Here is a 9,404-nt window from a genome sequence, read left to right on the forward strand (position 1 = left end):
TGGGGCGGGAGGAAGCCCCCTTTGGACATCTCTTCCAATATGTGCAGGCTCTCAGAGAAAGGGTGTGTGCACACATGCGCGTCAATATAGAGGTTTCACAGTTATATTCTGTTTGTTAAAATAATTAAGAAATAGACATCAGAAAGGATGACATAAAAAAGGAATATAAGTGTCAGTATTTTTCTCACGTTTCAGCAGCTTGTTTTGCATGTGTCAAGCTCTGGGGACTCTGGTCTATAACTTGTGCTTTCTGGGGTGAGGGTGACTGAGAAGTCATTGGGGAAAGGAACAGTTTTCAACTGTTCTGAGCCCTTTGTATATAGACCTTGAACATCCTCGTAGCCTCCATGCTGCTAACTCTGAAGTCATTTTCAGTTTTCTTTCTCTCTCTCTCTTTTTTTTTTAAGACAGAGTTTCATTGTGTCACCCTTCGTAGAGTGCCGTTGTGTCACAGCTCACAGCAACCTCAAACTCCTGGGCTAAAGCAATTCTCTTGCCTCAGCCTCCTGAGTAGCTGGGACTACAGGCACCCACCACAACATCCAGTTATTTTTGTTGTTGTTGTTGTCATTGTTGTTTAGCAGCCCCAGGCTGGGTTTGAACCCGCCAGCCCCAGTGTATGTGGCTGGCACCCTAACCACTGAGCTATGGGTGCCGAGCCTTCAGTTCTCATTTTGTTTAGAGTTCTCAGCAGCATTGAACATGACCTCCACCCCTTTTGAAATGTTTCCTTCCCTGAAGCAGCCTCTCTCCCTTTCTTCTACCTCTTAGCTTTCTTGCAGAAACACCCCTGGTACCTGGTGTTCAGAGTTCCACCAGTGTGGCCCTGGGCCCGCTACTGTTGACCTCGTTCCCTAGACCAGCTGATCCATGGGCCAAAGGATGACAGCTTCTTTCCTACAGCCCAGACTCCTGCTTGGAACTAACACCATTGGCTAGCAATCTCTCCTTGGCTCTTACATTCCCTGACAATTGCCGTGTCCCACACTGAACACGTGATCTCTTCCCCTCTTCCCACAGCAAAATTGAAGTCAAATCCTTTCTGGCATTCCCTTCCTCGACCACTCATCCATGTAGGCTAGAAAGCAGGAGGCTCTGGGAGACCCTGCTCTCTCTCACCCCCGAGTCCAAACCCCGTGTGGTTGGACACATGAGCTGTACCTCGGACCTGCCTCCTCCTCCCATCTGTACCCCCCACCTCCCTTGTCTAAGCTGCCACCACATACTCTCTGCTCTCCCACTTGTACTCTTATTTCCCACAAACTGTTCCCTTTGTTGTCATCAGAGTCACCTTTTGAATTGCTGATCTGATCATGTCAGTCTCATTGCTTACACCCTTTTGTGCTTTACTCTCTGCCTCAGGGCTGAGTTAACACGGGCTCTGTCCTGCCAGGCCTTCATAGTCTGACTACTGCTGACCTTTCTGGGGTCCTCTCACAGTGTACTATCCCTCCTTCCCTGCTGTCCAGCCATGTTGTCCTACCCTTGTGGCTTTCTCTCTGCCACAGGGCCTCTGCAGGTGCTGTTCCTTCTGGTTTTGCATGCCTTCTCAGAGCCCCTTCCAGCCTCTCCAGATGAGGTCGGCACCTCCATGGCCTGTTCTCAGGGCACTGTGGAGTTCTTTCTGCTTGGTCTGGGTGTGCATTTTCGCTATCATGCTGTTGTCTGCCTTGGTGAGGTGCTGAACTTGGAGCACGCCCTTGTGGGCCGTGTTGCCTCACTGCAGCCACAGCAGCTGGTGTGCAGCAGGCTGCCTGGAGGAACTGAAGGCTGCTTGCAGCTGAGGCCAGTTGGCCACCTCAGGCACATTCTGCACCTTGTCTGCTGGTACATGTGCTTGTGTCCATTCCTCTCATCAGTCTCAGGTGCCTTACCTCAGGTGACCTGTCAATGATAGCCATACCTCCTCTTCCTCCTCAGGGCCTACCAGGAGAGAGCAGGTAGTCTGATGTCACATGGTAATAATTCCTTTTGGTCAGAAGGTAGGCAGTTGGTTGTCAGAGTGGAGGGGTTGCTTTTGTCTTATTTTGAGCTCCTTTGAGCAGCCACTGTAGGTGGTAGACTCCACGCTTCTGAGCACTTCTTCCATTGACTTTTCCAAAGCCTTGCCAGAGGACCCCCCCCCACACCCCTCTCAAGAGGAGGTCTCATCCCCATCATCTCCCAGGTACCTCAGGGCCACTGATGGGGTTGCTGTCATCTTGCTCTTCCCTGTTCCTGCTTCTAGCCATTTCCCTGTGTTGAATATCCCAGTTCCTTGGAGGCTTGCACCATGTGGCTCTACCCCCACTCCCTCCTAACCCTGTGGTCTGTTAGTGAAGATTATAGTATAAGGCTTGGTCTCTGAGTGCCCTGGTTTCTACCGTCATTCTCTGGCCTTAACCTCCTCATTCCCTACGATCTTCTCCTTCCTTTGGTCCTATATCATCTATTTGTAGATGTTTCCCAGACCTTGTCACAAGAAATTGTACTCCCTCTGAAATGCCAGTTTCAACAGTCCATACCTGATGACCTCACAGCTCACTTTGATCCTCCTAGAACCACCATTGAGACCTCTGGTGCAGATGACACCACCTCGCTGCTCTGCACAAGCCCTCCTGTCTGCCCTGCCCAGCTGAAGACCCACATTCTGCCATATGGGTCCTTCACTATCCTCAGCTCCCTTTCTGCACTCACTTCCTGTTGTACTCTTCTCCTCAACCTCCCCCGCCCCCGAGAAAAGCCACACTGTTGGCCCAGTGTCTTCCTTTTGCGGTGTGGTGCTGAGCCTCAGGTGGACGCCCAGGCTGGAAGCCTGTTGGATTCTACAACAGGTTGCCTTCCCAATGGTGGAAGTCTGTCAGGCATCCTTTTCCCGTGGTCCTCGCCAGTCCTGTGTGGCTGGAGCCGGCTGCATCGCCTTTGTCTGGCCACTTCTTCCGCATCCCTCCTTTCACTGTGAGCCTCTGCTGCATCTGCACCTGTCTCTGCTGTCCCTCCACACTCCAACTCGGCTCTCAGCTGTTTTCCGGCCTCGTGTCTTTTCCCCTCCTTCTTGTCTTTCTAACTGGCTGTGCCTCCACAGCCCCAGGTAGGCTCTGTCTCCCCTCTGTTCATTTGACTGGTGCCCTCCTTGGCTATCCCATCCTTGCTCCTTTTCCTGGCAAAATTTCTTGAGATGGTATGTATTGTTTCTGCCTTTTTATTTCCAAATTCCTTTTTTAGAGAAAGTTTTGGAGGTACAGGAATGTACAAAGAACAGTGCAATAAACACTGTTATTCGCATCATACAGAATTGGTAACTTATTTTGTCATGTTGCTTTATTTCAATCCTTTTAGTACCAATTTACTTTGTATCTTTTTATTTAAAACTGATTTTGGACTTACAGGAAAAAACTGCAAAAATATTACAGAGCACCCCTTGCCCTGCTTCCCTAACCTGTGTAACCTACCCTATGTAAGCACAGTGCCTCGCCCCCAAACAGGACATTACCATAGGTCCAATAATAATAGCTAACCTAGATGCCTGATTTGAAATTCACACAAGTTTTTGCACTAGTGTTTTCTTTTGTTTATCCCAAGATTTAGCAGGATCCCAACTTTACACTTGGCTTTCTTCTTAGTCCTTTTCAACTTACAACAGTTCTTCTCTTTTTGTTATGACACTTGTCACACTCATTAGATCCATTATCTTGGAGGATGTCTCCTCAGCATCAGTTTGTCTAATGTCTCCTCATAATCAGAATGATGTTTGCATTTGGCTAGAACACGGCGGAAATGCTGTTGTGTCTTCTCAGGAGGTTCGTATTACGAGTACAGTGGCATCATCATAGCTACAACCTCATTTCTGGGTACAGGCAAGCCTCCTGTCTCAGCCTCCCCAGTAGCTGGAAACACAGGCACATGTGACCATGCCCACCTGATTTTTCTATTTCTAGTAGATATGCAATGCCATTTGCTCAGGTCTATCTCAAAATCCTGACCTCATCGGTCCTCCTGTCCCAGTGCTGGGATTACAGGTGTGAGCCGACACACCATGGTGCTTCTCTTCTTGTGTTCACTCTTCACCTGTTCTACTCTAACACCTGCTCTGTTGCTCCTTGGTGCTATTTCTCAAGCAGCTAAGGCGCCAGCCACATACACCTGAGCTGGTGGGTTCGAATCCAGCCCGGGCCCACCAAACAACAATGACGGTTGCAACCAAAAAATAGCCAGGTATTGTGGTGGGCATCTGTAGTCCCAGCTGCTTGGGAGGCAGAGGCAGGAGAATCGTTTGAGCCCAGGAGTTGGAGGTTGCTGTTAGCTGTGACACCATGGCATTCTATCTAGGGCGGCAGCTTGAGGCTCTTTCTCAAAAAAAAAAACAAAAACAAACAAACAAAAAAACCCTGTTCTTGTTTTCCTCACCAATAATTTCTATGTTGCCAAATTCAGTACCTACACTCTTTTCCTTTTTAACCCTTACCAGCATCTGACATAGAATTCCCCTCTCTTTTAGGCATCAGGCATTTTACACTCACTTGCTGCCCATATTCAAATCAGTTTTTGTTTTTGTTTTTGTTTTTTTTTGGATAGAGTCTCACAATGTTGCTCTTGGTAGAATGCCGTGGCATCACAGCTCACAGCAACCTCAACTCTTGGGCTCAAGGGATGCCCTTGCTTCAGCCTCCCAAGTGGCTGGGACTATGGGTGCCTGCCACAATGCCAGCTATTTTTTTATTGTAGTTGTCATTGTTGTTTTATCAGGCCCAGGCCGGGTTCAGACCTGCCAACCTTGGTGTATGAGCTACCCATTGAGCTACGGGTGCTGCCTTAAATCAGTTTTTCTAATGGTTGCTGGCCAGACTCCAATGTGTTGTGGAATGTTAGCATTTTTGATGCTTTTTAAATTTTTTATTAACTGTTTTTGAGACAGGATCTTACTCTGTTGCCCGGGCTAAAGTGTAAGTGGTATCATCACAGCTCACAGCAACTCAAACTCCTAGGTTCAAGCTGTCCTCCTGCCTCAGCCTTCTGAGTAGCTGGGACTATAGGTGCATGCTACTGTGCCCAGCTAATTTTTCTATTTTTAGTAGAAACAGGGTCTCAAAATCCTAACTTCAAGCCATCTTCCCACTCAGCCTCCAGAATGCTAGGATTACAGGTGTGAGTCACCATGCCTGATTTGTTATCTTTTAAATAAGATAGAGAAGTAAATGTTAGAAAACATTACCTAGCTGTGAGAGTAAGTATCATGTTTTTCTCAGGTGTGTGAGAGTACGTACTGCTGTGTGTCAGATTGCTGTGTGAAATTGACTCAGCCCGGGCTCTTTTCACTGTAGTGACAGTTTATAGGTCATCCCTTTACATGTTGGGTGTTCGGAGGCCCCGTGCTGCTTCCTCTTCTTTTTGTCCCCGGGAGATCTCACCCAGTTCCTGAGCTTTAGCCATCACCAGCACGTTGAGGACTTCTGAATATATTTGGCCCAGACTGTCCCTCACCTGGTGTCTCACCTACTCCCCAGGCTGGTGGTGTTCTCTTCCTTTTCCTTGATTGCCCTGTTCCAACAGGATGGGGCCCTTCTAGTTCCTTCAATGCACCATCTCATTCCTCTGCCAGGGCCCGGTGTTCCTAGGAGGCTGCTTATGGCTCCTTCCCACTCCCTAGGTCTCAGGTCAGTTCCCTGTTGCCGCCTCAGAAACACCTACACTATTGTGTCAGTTACTCTCTGTGTCCTTCAGGGCTGAGGCCCAGTCTGCTGCTTTCAGGGGCTATATGAGTCTCATTCTTATTTCCCTTGCACTTAACACAGTGCTGGGTACATAGTTGACATTCATGTTTTCTGGATTAATGTGTGAACATTTTTGTCTTTGAAGCCGAAATAGTTTCAAGTTGAGGTGTAAATCTTTTTTTTTTTTTTGAGACAAAGTCTCACTATGTCCCCCTTGGTAGAGTGCCGTGGCATCATGGCTCAAAGCAACTTCTAACCCATGGGCTTAAGTGATTCTTTTGCCTTAGGCTCCCAAGTAGCTGGGACTACAGGCACCCGCCACAAAGCCTGGCTATTTTTTGGTTGCAGTTGTCATTGTTGTTCATCTGGCCTGGGCCAGGTTTGAACCTGCCAGCCTAAGTGTATGTGGCTGGAGCCATAACCACTGTGCTACAGGCACCAACTCGAAGTATAAATCTTTTCTTTTGAAAAAGTGGGAGCAGTTTTCCCTCAACCATTACCAGCTATGGTTCATGGCCTGTAGCTGAACCAGGGCATGGTAGAGGGTAGACTGAGCCACATCTGTCCAGCCCACTCATTACCATGCTGACTTTCCTTAAGTGGGAAGGCGTGTGGAGACTCCGTGATTACAGAAAAGTCACCGGCGCTCGCTGCACTCACTCCAGGACGCCTGGCATCCTTCTTCCAGCCCTGGGGTTTCTTGTTTTCTTCTTATGTACTTCCCTCCACTCACCTCCCCCTTTTCCTACTCTGAATAAATATTGAATTGCAGTGTTACATAAGAACAAAGATTCTTTTTGTTTACAATGTTCAGAACAATGCTGAAGAGAGTTGGAAAGTTCTTCAGGTTCTTTCCAATGGGAAAGTAGACTCAGCCCCGGCTAGTGCATCAGTCAAAGTATCAGTCATGTGCCAGATGTAAATAGAGTCACCTCCAAGAATCTTTTTTCTGAGAGAACATAGTGTACAAAATCCTAAACTTCCTGAAGGAACAGGGTAGTGTTTAAATCTATTCATAAAAATTGAAGTTCAGGACCTGCCTGGGTGACATCGTGAGACTCATCTCTATGAAAATTAAAAGAAAAATCTGGGTGTGGTGGCACACACCTGCAATCCTAGCTACTCAGGAGACTAGGGCGGGAGGATCACTTCAGCCCCAAGTTTTTGTTTTTGTTTTTGTTTTTGTTTTTTGAGACAGAGCCTCAAACTGTTGCTCTGGGTAGAGTGCTGTGGCATCACAGCTCACAGCAACCTCTAACTCCTGGGCTCAAGTGATTCTCCTGCCTCCACATCCCTAGTGGCTGGAACGTCCCACTATTTTTTGGTTGCAGCCATCATTGTTTGGTGGGCCCAGGCTGGATTCGAACCTGCCAGCTCAGGTGTATGTGGCTGGCTGGTGCCTTAGCCACTTGAGCCACAAGTGCCGAGCCCAGCCCCAAGTTTAGAGGTTGCAGTGAGCTATGATCATGCCACTGCACTCCAGCATGGGCAACAGAACTCCATCTCAGAAGAAGAAAAAAACGTTGAGATTTTAAGCTTTAAAGGGTAGTTAGAATTGGGAAACATGTATGTCTTCTTTTTTTTTCATTTCATTTTTTAATTTTTTTTACTTTTAGAAAGGGTATCTCACTCTGTCACCCAGGCTGAAGTATAGCAGTCATAGCTCACTGCAGCCTCAAACTTCTGTGCTCAAGTGATCCTCCTGTCTCAGTCTCTAGAGTAGCTAGGATTACAAGTCCATGCCATACTCAGGTGATTTTTAGGGGGGTTTTGTTTGTTTGTTTGTTTTTTGAGACAGAGTCTCACTTTGTTGCCCTCAGTAAAGTGCTATGGCGTCACAGCTCATAGCAACCTCTTAAGTCTTGGGCTGAAGCAATTCTCTTGCCTCAGCCTCCTGAGTAATTGGACTATAGGTGTCCGCCACGATGTCCAGCTACTTTTAGAGGTGGGATCTCACTCTTGCTCAGGTTAGTCTCGAAACTTTGAGCTCAGGAAATCCACCTGCCTTGGCCTACTAGAGTGCTGGGATTACAGGTGTGAGCCACCGCACCCAGCCTTTAGTTAATTAAAAAAAATTTTTTTTTGGAGATGAAGTTTTGCTGTGTTGCTTAACCTGGTCTCAAACTCCAACTATCAAGTGACCCTCCGGCCTTGGCCTCCCAGAGTGCTGGGATTATAGGTGTTAGCCACTGTGCCTACCATATGTGTTTTGGGGTTTTATTTTTTCTTTCTTGAGGCAGAGTCTCATTTTGTTGCCTTCGGTAGAGTGCCCTGGCATCATAGCTTACAGCAACCTCAAATTCTTGGGCTCAAGTGATCCTCTTGCTTCATCCTCCCAAGTAGCTGGAACTACAGGTGCCCTCCACACCACCTGGCTATTTTTTAGAGATGGGGTCTTGCTCAGGTTGGTCCCCAACTCATGGACTCAGGCAATCCACCTGCCTCGGCCTCCCAGGGTGCTGGGATAACAGATGTGAGCCATTTCACCTGGCCTTGGGATATGTGTTTTATACAGTGCCAACCCTGGTGCTCTTCCCCTTAGTTCTTCCACACTGTTAAAAGTTGGAAAGTTGAAAAACAATTTTAATTTTGACAAAATTCTGGTATACCCAGACCAGACAAAAAGAAATCCTCATCTTTCTCTTTGAGGAGTGAGTGGGAGTTTTGTGGAGATTCCACAGATGGCAAAGGGCTGCAAAGCGCCTCCAATGGCAGATTGCCTGGAAGCCGAGACCAGCGCCTTGCTCTCCTGCAGTGCCCGCTTCCACCTACTTTTGCATTGTACACAGCAAGGGAGGCACCACAGTCTCCAGAGCCCGGGGCACGCTGCTCCTTGGGTAGCAGTGGAGCATATATCCAAGTGGCGACTTGGAGGATGCCTTTGGGTGCACTCTCCTGGAGAGTTTCTCTGACACTGTGGCTTGAGGTGAAATGAGGGTGGCGCTGACTGTACATCCAGGATGTGTTTGCTGTAAGGATTAAATAAGCATTTGGAAACCTTTTGCCAATTAGAGATAGTAGGTATTTGTTTTCAATCTCTAAGGTTTAAGAAATAAAACTTTCCTGATATCTTGCTCTAAAATCCATTAGCTACCAGCCTGGGCAACATAGCAAGATGCCAAAAAAAAAAAAAAAAATTAGCTGGGCATGATAGCATGATCCTGTAGTTGAGCCTAGGAGTTTGAGGCTACAGTGAGCTGATTGGGTGGGTCACTGTACTCTAGCCTGGGTGACAGAGAAAGACCTTGTCTCTAAATAAATAAAGAAAATAAAAATCTCACTCGGCACCTATAACTCAGTGGCTAGGGGGCCAGCCACATACACCGGAGCTGGCAGGTTTGAATCTTGCCCAGGTCTGCCAAACAACAACAACTAAAACCAAAAAGAATAGCCATGTGTTGTGGTGGGCGCCTGTAGTCCCAGCTACTTGGAAGGCTGAGGCAAGAGAATCATGCAAGCCTAAGAGTTGGAGGTTGTGGCTCGGTGCCTGTGGCTAAGGCGCCAGCCACATACACCTGAGCTGGCGGGTTTGTATCCAGCCTGGGCCTGTCAAACAACAATGACGGCTGCAACCAAAAAATAGCCGGGCATTGTGGTGGGTGCCTGTAGTCCCAGCTACTTGGGAGGCGGAGGCAGGAGACTCGCTTGAGCCTAGGAGTTGGAGGTTGCTGTGAGCTATGATGCCATAGCACTCTACCCAGGGTGACAGCTTGG

At 47.8% G+C, this 9,404-nt stretch overlaps 1 protein-coding gene across 1 annotated transcript in view; it reads left to right on the plus strand.

Annotated features, from left to right (window-relative positions):
• Window positions 1–9,404, plus strand: part of CHKA (choline kinase alpha) — an 84,554-nt gene that overhangs the window by 44,721 nt on the left and 30,429 nt on the right.

Source organism: Otolemur garnettii, unplaced genomic scaffold, assembly GCF_000181295.1.
Source record: "Otolemur garnettii isolate 467f Iridium unplaced genomic scaffold, OtoGar3 scaffold00134, whole genome shotgun sequence".
Taxonomy (NCBI): Eukaryota; Metazoa; Chordata; class Mammalia; order Primates; family Galagidae; genus Otolemur; species Otolemur garnettii.